At 50.4% G+C, this 16140-nt stretch overlaps 1 protein-coding gene across 8 annotated transcripts in view; it reads right to left on the bottom strand.

Moving 5' to 3' along the window:
• Nucleotides 1-16140, bottom strand: part of DTNB (dystrobrevin beta) — a 1143128-nt gene that overhangs the window by 244217 nt on the left and 882771 nt on the right. The window lies entirely within an intron of this gene.

Here is a 16140-nt window from a genome sequence, read left to right as displayed (position 1 = left end):
GGAAAAAACTTTCTTTGAGATTAAAACGGCTGGTCCCGGCCGTGGGAGAGCTCTGAAGCTGCAAAGCGGACCTGCTGGAGTCAAACGGCGACCGGCGCTAGGGGCAGGAGATCGTGTTTCACGAATAACTATTTGAGCAGCAAAGTGAGTAAGACTTTTGATGTTAGGCACAATCAGACACAGCGTGGCAATACTCACTGAAGTTTCATTTGTGGCACTACAATGACCAGAAGGCTCTAGGTGAGCCACCGCCCACATGACCAGGTGAAAAGGATTATCAAATACCGTCACCGCAACACGCTGTGCGCCAGAAGACTGCCTCTGAGGAAATGCGAGCAAGCATGAAACGCGTCAGGCAATAGTCTGTTTATTTTAAATTGTGGATTTCCTTGCTGCCTTGCTGCATCATCGTGAATAAAAGCGGTAAAACTTACCTCCTGTATGTGGCTCTCCTTCATGGGAAAAAACTTTCTTTGAGATTAAAACGGCTGGTCCCGGCCGTGGGAGAGCTCTGAAGCTGCAAAGCGGACCTGCTGGAGTCAAACGGCGACCGGCGCTAGGGGCAGGAGATCGTGTTTCACGAATAACTATTTGAGCAGCAAAGTGAGTAAGACTTTTGATGTTAGGCACAATCAGACACAGCGTGGCAATACTCACTGAAGTTTCATTTGTGGCACTACAATGACCAGAAGGCTCTAGGTGAGCCACCGCCCACATGACCAGGTGAAAAGGATTATCAAATACCGTCACCGCAACACGCTGTGCGCCAGAAGACTGCCTCTGAGGAAATGCGAGCAAGCATGAAACGCGTCAGGCAATAGTCTGTTTATTTTAAATTGTGGATTTCCTTGCTGCCTTGCTGCATCATCGTGAATAAAAGCGGTAAAACTTACCTCCTGTATGTGGCTCTCCTTCATGGGAAAAAACTTTCTTTGAGATATATATATATATATATATATATATATATATATATACATACACACATATATATATATATGTACTCCTTGAATGGGTGCAAATGTATTACATTTTGGAATTCAGTCACAGAGTTCCACGCACACTACTGGCAATCAAACTCAAAAGGTGATGAGTGCTTGCAAATAGTCAAACGGACACCCACTCATAGCATTTCAACCCACCGTTTTGTCCACTGTGCCACTCTAGACAGAGGCCCGCCTGATGCATATCAATATTGACCCTGTTTTTAATGGAGACAGTTCATCCCAAACCCTGGTCATCCCACTCCTCCACCCTGCAGCATACTATTTACTTGGGAAATTAAGCTGTGCCCCTGACTGCAATGTGACTTTACTTTATAACTAAGACAAGATAAATACAAAATAACCATCAGATGGTAGGCATTGTGCATATATTCTGCATAAACGTAATAAAACAAAGTACTTTTTAATAGTAAGAACCACGGTTTCCATTCAGTTTGAAATAAAGGATATCAGGTTATGCTTTCAAATACAAGTCATTATTTCACCTCATTCTAATAATTGTAGGAGCACAAGTCAAAATAATGCTGTGAAAAAGAGCAACATACAGTGCAACATTTAAGTTTGCTTTTATTGATGGGGGGCGTGGCTAGCAAGCCAGCATGGCGGACGGAGGCTGTTAGAGCTCCGGTGCCGCCGGGAGAAAAACACATCCTGCTAGCCATAACGGGATGCCGTCCTGCGCCACCAACGGTTGGAATCTGCCACTGAGGTGCCCCGCTCGCCCCGACGGAAGTTTGAGGACTCCGGGAGCTGCGGATACCGGGCGGACTAGAAGAGGAGGTCTGCAGCCTAGCCCCACGCCGCAAGCCGGGACCTCGAGTGCGAGCCCTGCCCGGGGCATTGGATGCTGTCTGCCGCGGTGTCGGGGGCCTGCCCGGACACGATTGCCTGACCAACTGCCCGACTACTAGCGACGCCGTGGGGGACTGAGCTGAGATTCCCCCCCTAACACCCTTGGTACAGGATTCTGGGAGCCTGGATGCGACCGCCCGGTGAAAAGAACTGGCGCACGGAGGTGAGCCCCGCCTGCGGGAAACCCTGGAGCCGCGTCGTGCCGGCGCCCCTGGCCGGTGACCCGTGTGACTACCGGCGAGTGGGGGAAACACTAAGACGCCGTTGGAGGTGCGGGGCCGGCCCCGTCTGCCTTCCCCCTCTTTCCCCCCCTCCCTTCTCCCCACTGACGTTGCCGCTGCTGGAGGGCCAGGACGGCGAGATTCCACAAGTACCGTCGGCCTGGACCGGGGCCGGGGACGCGAAGAGAATCACCGCTACTGCCCTGAACGAGGAGGGGGCGGCAGGCGGAGGGGAGCCGCAGACCTAGAGTCGCGCTACGCCGGAAGTACGAGGCAATGGACGGTCGGCGCCTAATCTAGCGGAGACGCGGGAACGGGCCCAAGTGACGAGTGAGGGCGCGAAGAAGACCGATATTGTTGCCCTGGGTGGAGGGTGCCAACTCGCCCACCCTTAGACTGCGGAGGCGGTGGGGGCTGCTTGCCCATCCTGTGAGCTGATCCCTGCTGCCCCACTGCGTTGGAAAGAGGTGGGTGCGGCCTGTACATCCTGGAGTAATAGTGACCTAACTAGAACCCTGTCGAGGGACCGATCGCCTTTCAAAGACTTGAGAGGTCACAGGGCTGAGACGGGAATCCGAGTGGGAGGAAGACGGGGTGCGGTAGGTGCCTGCCCTGCGACGTAGACCCAGCCTCGGTGTGGGCCCCCAGACGACAACCATGGTGCGGAAATGTGCTAAGGCCACGGATGGCAAGGAAGGGACCTCTACGGTACCTACTCCGGATAAGGGCCTGGGAGGCTCCACACCTCTAACGCTGAATTCTACCCTCGCGGAGGAGCAACAAGGGGACAAACTGGATCTGATACTCAGGGAAATCAGAGACTCCAGGGCCGCAATGGAGTCGCAAATGGGCACCCTGACCACTAATCTCTCACTGCTTAAAGCCGACCACGATAAGCTGGCGGATAAAGTTAAAGACCAAGGGCTGACGCTGACAGACCTCGCCCGACGGTGGCAAACCACGCCGTTTCCATCCAACAAATCCAACACCAAGTAAAAACTCTTATGGAACGAGTGGAGGACGCAGAAGGTCGCAATCGACGGAATAACATCCGCGTCATTGGACTTCCGGAACGTAGTGAGGGGCCTCATGCGACGGAATTCATGGAGCAGTGGTTCCGAGATAACGTAGCTGCAGAGGGACTGTCCCCGTTCTTCTGTGTGGAGAGAGCGCACAGGATCCCCGCCGGTAGGCCGAAATCGGGCCAATCGACACGGCCGCTGATTGTTAAGATTCTTAATTACCGAGATAGGGACGAGCTGCTTAGACAGGCCCGAATGAAATCCATCATAGAGTATGAGAACACACGTATTTCACTCTACCCAGACTACACCAATCTGGTGCAGAAGCAGAGATCCTCCTACTACGCGGTAAAAAAGAGACTCCAGAGAGCCAAACTCCGCTATGCCCTGCTGTTTCCTGCACGCCTCAAGGTGATCCACGACAACAAAACTCACTTCTTTGAAAGCCCCACGGACGTGGAAGAGTGGCTGGAAGTGATGGATATTGAAGAGAACCCGGACCCAACCCAGGGATCATCAGCCAACGGATCAAAGAACGGCCCGGATCGTGCGGAGGACAGATCGGGTGCACGAAGTGCGGAACCAAATCGACGTAAACCTACTGATCACCAACAGAAACAAGGACGGGACGACGCTATCGCACTGGTGGGCTCCTTCAGGGAGGAGCGAGGGACAATCAATACGGACACTGAAGACAGCATTGTACATTCGGACTCGGAAAATAGTATGGTGCTGTTCCCGACTGTAAGGCCTAGAGCGGCAGATGAACTTCTAGACAATGCCCAGGAATAACTCCTCACACGGATGAGACTTGGGTCCTCAGGTCAAAGTAGTATCCTTTTGGTATAAACTGATTGCACAGCCACAACATGGGGAGGGAAGGAGACCTACTGATGGGGTGCATGAATGTGCTTATCTATTGCTGTGATGAAACTTGAGGGTACCAAATTGTGCTTTCTAGGTATTGTCTCTGGGACAAAGACTCTCACACACCCCACACTTCTGTGAAACACAGGAACATAACACTGTATATGCAGGAAATGTCCCCCCTCCCTAAACGCGGCTGCCGGTAATGGGCGATTATATGATAACTCTCCCGGCGGTACCGTTGAGCCGACAGCTCAGACAAGTATGGCTCTTCGGACACAGCCCATGCTTAGCCGACCCCCCAAGAGCGTATGCACCGCAGATTGTTTGATTATGTTTTACAGTTTCATGTTTGGCACAGCAGAGTTCAGAGGCTGCGCCTCCAGAGTTTGTGTTTGGGAAGGGGAGGGAAACGTCTCCTGGCTAGCACTGATAATGTACATATTGTATTATGAAAAGCTGTCCACTATGACACCTGTATTTGGATATGGCTGACAAGAAAGGGAAATATAGGCTGGTTACCTGGAATGTGCGAGGGCTAGGGGCAGTGCAAAAGCAACATAGAGTGCACGCCTTCTTGATTCGCCAGCGAGCGCACATAGTATTCCTACAGGAATCACACCTAACACAGTCCGAGGCGCACACGCTACGGAAAAAATGGAGAGGAACCATATTTTCCACTAAGTACTCTGCCTTCTCCAGAAGGGCCACGATATGGGTGCGGTATGGTACCCCTTTCGTGGAACTGGAGAGGAAGGTGGACGACCAAGGGCGCTACATACTGGTGAAGGGCACACTAGACGGTACAATGGTGGTCCTGGGCAGCATCTTTGCCCGGAACATTGATCAGGTCAGCTTCCTTGCAACCGTGGGTCGAGCTTTAGCAGATTGGATAGACGTCCCCTGGGTCTTAGGGGGAGACTGGAACATGGTACTAGATGTGGACCTCGACAGATCGCACCCTCCCCTCCAGGCGACAGGGGTTCACAGACTGTCTGACTCATTTGGGACGTGGCTTCAGGGATGGGTAATGACAGATGTATGGCGTGCACTACATCCAACACACAAAGAATATTCATATTACTCCCCATTGCATAACCTACATACGCGCCTAGACAGATTTCTCTGCACCAACTCCTTAACGGCCAAGTGTACGTCCTCAGACTATCTTGCCAAAACATTTTCGGATCATAGGCCGCTCACACTAGACCTACACTGGGGAAAGATACCCTCACCAGTCCCCACCTGGAGGCTCAATCCCTCACTACTTGAAGATGGACCATTCCGCACACACCATGCCGACACGTTAGCCAATTACTTCAGGGAAAACTGGGACTCCACGTCCTCGAACCTGGTAGTGTGGGATGCAATGAAGGCTGTGATAAGGGGGGCTGCGATTGGTCGGTTGGTGGGAGCCAGGCAAGAACTCCATGACAAACTCTGCAGAGTGGAGAACCGTCTGAAGGGGCTTGAGACTGAGGTAGGAACAGACCCTGAGCGCAAAGGCGACTTACAATTGTGTAACATTGAGCACGCAGAACTCCTGGAAACCTTGAGGGTTATGGACTATAGGGACTATCTGAGACGCCAGGAGGCGGATAGATCCGGTGCACTGCTGGCCCGTTTGATCCGAGATACCCCTGAGATCCCAATAATTGCGAGTATCCGAGATGACACAGGCAGGCAGGTAAATACACAACTAGAAATTAACACTGTTTTTAAGACCCACCTAGAGAGACTCTATGCTCCTCCCCCCGCGGATGCTGGGGATGCCATGTTAGACTTCCTAGGAGAACTGACGATTCCAGCCCTGACCCAAGAGGTTCAGACGGCCCTCGCCGGACCCATAACACAGCAGGAAATAAAAGTAGCTATACACACACTTAACCGGGGTAAGACTCCGGGCATGGATGGACTGCCTGGGGAGTTTTACCAAACTTACTCTGAATCACTGACACCCGCCTTGGAGAAAATATACAAAACTGCTTATGAGGTCGGCCACCTACCAGCCACGACTATTCAGGCCTTGGTAATATCCATTCCGAAACCTGGCAGAGACGCCCTTGATGTGAACAACTATAGACCCCTCTCCATGCTCTCCACGGAGTATAAAATCCTTAGCAAAGCTATCGCCTTACGAATACAAGCCCATATCCCTGGTCTGATTCACACTGACCAATGTGGCTTTCTCCCAGAGAGGAGCACTTCCCAGAACACGAGGCGACTCCACGCCCTAATGGCGACCACCCCACACGATCTGCCGCATGCTGGCTGCATAGCCCTGGATCTCTGAAAAAGCGTTTGACTCCCAGGTGTGGGACTTCATGTTCGAAGTCCTAAAACGATTTGGCTTCCCGGATGCCCTGATAAAATGGATTCGGTTGCTGTATACAAATCCAACGGCTAGAGCACGCACAGGCGGGCACACCTCGGACAGTTATGACGTCCACCGGGGCACCCGACAGGGGTGCCCGCTGTCGCCATTACTGTTCGTACTTACACTGGAACCCCTAGCGATTGCACTCCGAGCTCGGGCGGAGGAGGCGGGCATACCAGTTGGAGACATCCATAATTTGGTCTCCATATATGCCGACGATATACTGGTGTTCCTCCGGAATCTGCAGGGTGATCATTCACATCTAGCGACCATCTTTGAACGTTTTGAGACCATCTCTGGCCTGGCCATAAACCCGGGAAAGTCCCTGGGCTTCTTTTTCCGGGAAGGACAGCGGCCTACCCATATACGGTTTGGCACCTATGAGATCCAGGTAGCACCAACTACATTCAAATACCTCGGCATCAACGTGTACCGGAAGACCAGATTGAGGGTAATGTACGGCGGGCAATCAATGGCCTTCGCAGTAGTGTGAATTTCTGGACGTCCCTGCCCCTGTCTGTGATGGGCCGGGTGGTGATCTCAAAGATGGTCCTACTTCCCCGGATCCTGTACTACTTCGTAAACTTGCCAGTGCTACTTCCGCAGCACATTTTTACCACACTAAATACATTAATAATCACCCTTATATGGGGATCGGGAAGAAGGAGACTAAGCCTCAAGAAACTACAGCTGAACACCCGACAGGGAGGCCTAGGCATGCCCGACCTACGTAGCTACTATTATGCAAGCCACTCCAATGGCTAACACGCTGGGTGGCGGGTAGAAACCTACATGAGATTGCTTATACAGCAGACAAACTGGCACGCGCAGACCTACACTCCCTTCTACTGCCCGCTGCCAAGATCCTCAGAGACTGCCACCCCCTATTACATGTAGCTTTGAGATGTTGGAGAAAGGCACTGACGTACACAGCTGGGACCAGTCCCTACGCAGACAACATCCCCCTACTGGGATTCCCAACGCCACAAGGGAACCCGACACAACGTAGATTGCAACCCTGGACGGATGTTGGAGTGGACAGAGTGGGGGACCTGTTTGGGGACGACACCCTACTGGATCACGCCTCCTTTGCACAATCTACAGGTGCCCCGCCACGACTGTACCTTCTGCACGCCTCGGTGACCCACTATATACGACACACATGGGCCCCACAACGTACCAAGCCAGACCAACACGTACTGGTTCATCTCCTCCACTATATGGGGACAGGTGGACACCTAGTAAAGTGGCTCTATGTAGGCATTAGAGAACATGCAGCTTTGCCCCTCACCACACTCATGGAGGCATGGACTACGGACACAGGGGAGGCCATAACAGACGGGGAATGGAAGATTATCCTGGGTCACCATAGGAGGGTGTCCAGAAACGTTAAATTCAAATTCATACAGGCCATGATTTTACATAGGGCATATCTCACCCCCCAGAGGCTCCACAGGATGTTCCCTGCCACCCCCCACAACTGCCCTAGATGTCAGGAGGATGAAGCAAGCATCCTTCACATGCTGTGGACATGCCCGAGGATATGCCATTACTGGGCGACGATCAGAAACATATTGCACACTGTAACTGCCCTACAGATCCCTGAGGGGGCACTACCCTGCTTGATAGGACACAGGAAGAGATCCAAGACCTGTAAGGCACAACTGAAATTTATAGACTTGGCCCTCTTGTTGGCACTCAGGGTTCTCACTATGAGGTGGAAATCACCCAGACCCCCAAATGTAGATATATGGCGATCTGACTTGCTGAAATGGGGTAAAGCGGAAGCTGAGACATTGCGTAGGGAAGAAGAGAAAGAGCTGCGTAAATACCCTATAGCGCTAGAATGGGATGGAATGTTGATAGAGCTCGGGGATATTGACCTAGAACTGCTGTAAGAACATACCATCTGACCATACACATGATATGTAGACTGCCAGTGCGGACGATTGTCTATGCAAGATGCACCGGATAACCAAGCCTAATGACTAAAACACTCTCTGTGAAAACTGAAAGCTAATGTACCCACGATACAGTGTATGTACAAGGAATTAGCCGGGAGACAGGGAGGGGGAGGGAAGGGGTTGAGGGATAGTTTACATATGGGCGATATTTTAATTTGAATGCAAATATTAAACACTGCACTAGAAAGATATCCGAGGAAATGTACGATACAATGGACAGTTGAATTCGAAGAATGTTATGCCACAGTTTTTAGTTGACAAGGAAAAAAGGAAAAGACTGATAGAACCTACTATGATTGAATGTATCATGTCATACTTGTCACAGTCACGAATAAAAAGTTTTTAAAAAAAAGTTTGCTTTTATTGATCAAATTAAGCAAAATAATACATAGTAACTCTGTTTTGCTTCACTATTTGCGAGGAATGTAGGCATATAACCAGTCATCACGATTCGCTGGTACGTGAGGTAAAAAGTATATTTTGAATTTCTCCATTAAATGTTAAATGTTGTATACTTGTAAAGCGCACAGCTGCCCCAGCAAAGGGGCGTCCCGGCGCTGTATACCGCTGGGGAACCCATCCTGGCTTTCCCTGTGAGATGGTCCCTCCTGGGCATCTCCAAGGTGAAGACAAGCATCCCCGGCGCTGATGGGGCCGTAAGTGGAGATTAAGCAAGCTTTTTGCCCAGAGTTGCTGAGTGGGATCCAATGGTTAGAGTAGGCACCGAGGCGAGAATTATCGAGTCCGCTGACCTTGGCCCAAGACCCTGCCGCGTCGGGAATCGAACCCTGGTCCCGGGCCGACCTCTGCTTCCGGATCTGCCGCCTCTAACCAGTGAGCCACACCACTCCATTTTATAATGTAAAAGGACATACAAAGTATCCAATGAATGTTAAATTAATACACATTATACAACTGTATGCATTAAAAGCAATACATTCCTTTGATTTACAAAGCATAACTTCTCCTCCTTGATGAGTGTAACATAATATGCAATGTTATAATTACTCTGTATTCGGTCTCCAGTTATTCCCCTTGTCCTTACTAAATAAAGACTAACATTAGATCTAAAAAATCAATTGCCTTAACTCATTATATTGTAACAGAACAGCACAAAGTGCATTTTATTCCTCACTTTCTCCTGACAAGATGAGGCCTTTTTGCTCCAAGAACATGTTCTGCCTGCCAGGAATGATGGATTTAATCTTAACTTCATCATCTGGATTCTTCGGCTAGGACCTTCAAGCACAGACCAATCTAAATGTTGTTCTCCTTCTGAAAACGTCCCTTCCTTCGCCCACATCAACGCATTTCAGTGCCTGGCATGCGAGCATGCCAAGCCATATATTGAGGGTGTCATACCCTGCCCAGGATGCCGAATAACCAAACGTATATGTGTGTGTGCGCGCGAGTGTGTGTGTACACACAATAATTTGTGATTCGTTCCCGACCGTAGAAGGTTGAAAGGCTGAGTTGGTACTGCCGGCATTCAAACATGTGACCTGTAGTTCACACTAAATGTAACTTACAAGCGCTTAACTTTTTGAGGCATTTCAGTAGGGGTTCCAGCGTGTGGTGGGTATGTGGTTTAACACAAACTTTGAGTGTAAAGTCACTGGAATAGTTAGGATGCCTGTGGCCCTGAAGCAAGTAAGGGGAATGCCTTGGTTTTGTGGTAAACAAAAAAAAAAAAACTATTACACACCTCCTTGGCCTCGGTGCTACTGCACCTGCAGCACTATTGAAAGCTATGCCACTGCTGTCATTCTTTGCTCACTCAATGTCGGCGCTACTATCTGTCTGCTCACGGAGGCACAGCAAAATGGCCTTAGTGCAAGAAGGAACATGGGGCCCTCTGACAGCTGCCTGGGTGGTCAAATCTGGGCCCCGTGCTAATGCACCTGCTGCACCACTGAGAACTACACGTGTCTGTAAAATGTCCACCGACCAGTGTGCAGAGCAAGAGACTGGTTTGTCTGACAATTTCTGACAGAAACTTTACCAGTCATTGCCCCACTATCAACAACATTCTTGTGTGAAGTGCCAGTGTGGACCCCACGTGATGGATGCAAGGGTTCATTGACGACACAATACCCGCCCCACTTCCAGGTACATTCATCTCCTAGGGTTGTGTGAAAAATGTGCAGGTTGTGTTAAAAATTAAACAGGCTGTGTAAAGGGTACTCCAACTACTGTTACAAAGAACCCTGCTTTACTCGCCACAGTCGCAGTCCTCACGCCTTCCCCAATATGGCATGATTGGAGTAGGGATAGTAAATGTCACCCCTTTAGTGTCCAACATCTTCCCCCAGATTGGCTGGATTGGAGTGGGAATAGTAAATGTCACCCCTTTAGTGTCCAACATCTACCCCCAGATGGGCTGGATTGGAGTGGGAATAGTAAATGTCACCCCTTTAGTGTCCATCATCTACCTCCAGATTGGCTGGATTGGAGTGGGAATAGTAAATGTCACCCCTTTAGTGTCCAACATCTACCTCCAGATTGGCTGGATTGGAGTGGGAATAGTAAATGTCACCCCTTTAGTGTCCAACATCTTCCCCCAGATTGGCTGGATTGGAGTGGGAATAGTAAATGTCACCCCTTTAGTGTCCAACATCTACCCCCAGATGGGCTGGATTGGAGTGGGAATAGTAAATGTCACCCCTTTAGTGTCCAACATCTACCTCCAGATTGGCTGGATTGGAGTGGGAATAGTAAATGTCACCCCTTTAGTGTCCAACATCTTCCCCCAGATTGGCTGGATTGGAGTGGGAATAGTAAATGTCACCCCTTTAGTGTCCAACATCTACCCCCAGATGGGCTGGATTGGAGTGGGAATAGTAAATGTCACCCCTTTAGTGTCCAACATCTACCTCCAGATTGGCTGGATTGGAGTGGGAATAGTAAATGTCACCCCTTTAGTGTCCATCATCTTCCCCCAGATTGGCTGGATTGGAGTGGGAATAGTAAATGTCACCCCTTTAGTGTCCATCATCTACCCCCAGATTGGCTGGATTGGAGTGGGAATAGTAAATGTCACCCCTTTAGTGTCCAACATCTACCTCCAGATTGGCTGGATTGGAGTGGGAATAGTAAATGTCACCCCTTTAGTGTCCATCATCTACCCCCAGATTGGCTGGATTGGAGTGGGAATAGTAAATGTCACCCCTTTAGTGTCCAACATCTACCTCCAGATTGGCTGGATTGGAGTGGGAATAGTAAATGTCACCCCTTTAGTGTCCATCATCTACCCCCAGATTGGCTGGATTGGAGTGGGAATAGTAAATGTCACCCCTTTAGTGTCCAACATCTACCCCCAGATTGGCTGGATTGGAGTGGGAATAGTAAATGTCACCCCTTTAGTGTCCATCATCTACCCCCAGATTGGCTGGATTGGAGTGGGAATAGTAATTGTCACCCCTTTAGTGTCCAACATCTACCTCCAGATTGGCTGGATTGGACATAGTAAATGTCACCCCTTTAGTGTTATGTGGAGATGGCAAGCAATCCCGTTAGCCTTTCACATTTAAGACAAATGATACTCTGCACCCTAGCCAGGAAGACAGAAATACCCGACCCTTGACCCCACCAAGTCCTGTTCGTAATAACTTAGAAGCACAATGGTTGATGATCGACCACACATGAGGGGAGGAGCCTAGGATGGGGAAAACGCAGAGTAACACTTGGTGGAGCTGGGATTAGCGGTAAACAGGAGGAGCAAAAAGAAGGACTATAATGTCAGGGGTCAGCCACCAAGAGCACCACAATATGCTGTCACCAAGCAACCTGTCCACGCGAGCACGCTGCACATGTGCAGATTTCTGTGAAGTGCACACCAACACATAGGCATGCACATGCAGGGCCCAGTAACCAGCTGCCGACAGGAGAGCACGAAACGACTGAATTAACAAAGACACTGGTCGCTCTTCTCAGCGCTTGTACTCGCGCTACCTGTATTTTTAAATTGACCCGTTTTGGATTTGTGTAATTTCATTTGTCACAGTTATTCCCTGTTTTTAACTCTCCTCACCGCATTGCTGCATTTAAACTGTTCCCCTCACCGCTGTTTAGCGGGCCGGACCCTCGCGCCGAGTCATCGGTGGGCGCCATCTTGGATAGGGACAAGGTTAGTTTGCAGCGACCTGCGCTCTAGCAGTCAGGTGGACTGGCTAGAGACAGCTCGTGGGCTCATACTATTTAAGGGACACAGTTAGGCGCTCTCCCTCTTGCTGGTCGCGCTTCTCAGCGCTTGTACTCGCGCTACCTGTATTTTTAAATTGACCCGTTTTGGATTTGTGTAATTTCATTTGTCACAGTTATTCCCTGTTTTTAACTCTCCTCACCGCATTGCTGCATTTAAACTGTTCCCCTCACCGCTGTTTAGCGGGCCGGACCCTCGCGCCGAGTCATCGGTGGGCGCCATCTTGGATAGGGACAAGGTTAGTTTGCAGCGACCTGCGCTCTAGCAGTCACGTGGACTGGCTAAGAGCCCTATATCTATCAGTACCTATGGCGCGCAGCGTGTGCGCGCAGCGTGTCCGCCGCAGCCACGCCGGAGTCATGCCAGAGTCCAGCCCGTCTGCGCCCGTCCGCGCTGAGGACGGGCTGGACGGCGGGACCTATAGGTCGGACATAGTGGGGCACGGTGTATTGAAATACTCTTTACAGGATATCTTACGCCTTCGACCTATCACTGCACCATGCTTCCATAGAATCACTCCTGAGGACCTCCCCGTGTTCAAGGGATGTGGGTGCTTCCAGATAGACCCGGCCGGCGTGAACTCCGCCCCTCCCGTCCCCCCTCGGGAGCCTCGCTCGCTAGTATCTCCTAGTGAACTGAGTGTAAATTGCCTGCTCCTTAATGCGCGCTCACTCATTAAAAACAACATTGTTTTTAAGGAGCTTGTTTTGGAGAAGAACCCGACATGGGTTTTTATTACGGAAACGTGGGCCAAGGACTCCTCGGGTCCAGACCTCATCGAAGCAGTCCCTGATGGGTACTGCCTGACTCGGCAGGACAGAATAGGCCGGGTCGGTGGTGGATTAGCCATCCTGCATAGAGACAGCTTTCAATGTCATACTATGCCTCTATCTGACCCCAAGGATGCTATCCAGGTGTTGTATTTTTCATTACATGACCCCTATATCTCTCCATTTAACGGGATTCTGGTTTATCGTCCGCCCGGTCCTAGAGCAGATTTTAGCTTAAAACTGCTTCAGTTCCTGGAGCCCTACTTTGGTCGTGAGAATCTAACGATTCTGGGTGATTTTAATTTTCACTTAGAGTTATTGGAATCTCATGACACTTCCGCGTTGCTGGAAGCACTGACAGCATGTGGACTCACCCAACTGGTGAAAGGACCCACCCACCGAGCTGGTCACACGCTCGATGGGATTTTCTCTAACGATCAGAGACTGTCAGCTACGGATCCTTTCTCCCTCTCCTGGTCAGACCACCTGGCCGTTCCTTTCAACGTGGCCTTCCCTAGCCAGGAAATTCTCAGGAAAGTTCCGAGTACTTTTGAAGTACGTAGGAATCTTAAAAACATCGGGGAACACTCTTTTGACCCGTGGATTCCTAGTTTGTCTTCTATTTGGGAGATGGATCCCTCTTCGGCGGTGCCGCATTATGATAACATTCTTACAGAGGCCTTGGACGAACTGGCGCCGGCTCGGTCCTGCTATTCATCCAGGAAAAGACCATCAGCCCCTTGGTTCGCTGAACAACTCAGACTCCTTAGACAGGAAGTAAGGAGACAGGAGCGTCGATGGCATGCCAGTTGGGATCTCAAAGACAGGGAAGCTCATAAAACCCTGCTCAAGAGATATAAGTTGGAAGTCATCGGGACCAAACAAGACTACTTTGTGGACCTGACTTCCTCCCTTTCATCTCCCAAAGAGCTCTTCAGGATCGTGGACTCTCTCACATCTCTTCAGGTCCCCGATCCTGTCATTCCATCTCAGGAGCTCTGCAATGACATAGCTCTCTTCTTTCAGTCCAAAATATCGGACATTTACACTTCTCTGGAGTCACAGAGGCTTTCAACGGCTGAGCCTCCGGCTATTGCGGTCCCGGATGCTTCCTCGGCGGAGCCTCCCTTGGCCGGCTATCTGGAATCTTTTCCTCCGCTCTCCCTACAAGATCTTGACATGCTGCTTGAGAAAACCAAGTCAGGGTCTCCGCTAGATGCTTGCCCTCTTAAGATCATGAAGCAGTGTAGAGGATCTCTTTTACCCCCCTTACTTGAGATCATGAATGGGGTAATGAGGGAGGGTGTCTTTCCACAGCAGTGAAAAAGTGCTGTGGTAAAACCTCTTCTTAAGAAACCCTCCCTAGATCCCGGGGTATTAAAAAACTTCCGCCCCATCTCACTGCTTCCGGCCCCTGCAAAGATGCTTGAGTCCCATCTAAATGGGCATCTAGCTGCCTTTGTGGAGAATTCGGGCTGCCTGGACCCTTCCCAGCATGGTTTCAGGAGGGAACATAGCACCGAGTCCGCCCTCACCCTGGTGCTCGATTCCATCCGTATGAGTGTGGATGAGGGTCGGACATCCCTCCTGATCCTTCTGGACCTCACGGCTGCCTTCGATACCCTATCTCCCCGTGTCTTAACATCTCGACTGGGTGAGATTGGGGTCCGGGGGGCAGCCCTGGGTTTGCTCTCTTCTTTTCTCGATCATAGGGAGCAGAGGGTAATGCTGGGAAAATTTCTATCTCCATCCCTGTCTGTGCAATGTGGGGTCCCTCAAGGGTCGGCGCTTAGTCCCACCCTTTTTAACATCTATGTGACCCCCTTTGCCAGACTTATTAGATCTTTTGGGATGGAGGTAGTTTCCTACGCGGATGACACCCAGATCCTCGTGTCTCTCTCCCAGTCAACTGAACTGACGGCCTCCAGATTTAGATCTTGCATGGAGGCCGTCGGCCAGTGGATGATTTACAACTCACTGAAATTGAATGGGGAGAAGACCGAGGTGATGGTGTTCGGCGGAAGGGAAGATATTTGGTCCATGGAGTGGTGGCCTGACTCGTTGGGTCCCTGCCCTAAGCCTACCTCCTCGGCTAAAAATCTCGGGGTGATGATTGACCCTACTCTTGACATGCGCCAACAGGTCAACAGGACGGTATCTACCTGTTGGGGTATAATTTACGTTCTTAGGAAAATTAGGAACTACCTTTCCCTGCAGGCAAGAAGGCAACTTGCTGTCGCCCTTCTGGGGTCTCGTCTGGACTACTGCAATGCGCTGTATGCTGGACTGAATAAGAGTCAGCTGCAGCGCTTGCAGGTAGTCCAGAATGCGGCAGCCAGATTTGTCCTTGATCTTCCCCGACGCTCTTCGGCCACGTTGGCCAGGAAGCAGCTTCACTGGCTTCCGATAAAGGAGCGGATTGTCTTTAAGTCCATGTGTATGGTCTATAAGGCCTTGGCAAAAAATAGCCCTACAGGCATTGGATCCATCTTGACCTATTACAACCCAGGCAGGAACCTCCGCTCCTCCAATCATTTTCTTCTCCACATCCCTCGCATTCGGAAAGCCAGATGGGGTGGTAGGGCTTTTTCCCTCTTGGCTCCCAAATGGTGGAACAACCTTCCATTAGAGCTCAGGTCCCTCCCCTCCCTTCAAACCTTCAGAGCTGCCCTCAAAACACGCCTCTTTGTCCAAGCGTATGAGTAGTTGTGCCCGCTTTCTGATCTTTTTGTTAGGCGCCTTGACACCTTCGGGTTTTAGTTTGCGCGTTACAAGATGCAAAATAAATAAATAAATAAATAAACATACTTCAACCAAACCGAACAGAGCACCCGGCCACCACTGACAATTTTGGGCCAAATCATA

This window comes from Lissotriton helveticus, chromosome 6 (genome assembly GCF_964261635.1).
Source record: "Lissotriton helveticus chromosome 6, aLisHel1.1, whole genome shotgun sequence".
NCBI lineage: Eukaryota > Metazoa > Chordata > Amphibia > Caudata > Salamandridae > Lissotriton > Lissotriton helveticus.
This window is presented reverse-complemented; position numbering and strand designations above follow the sequence as displayed.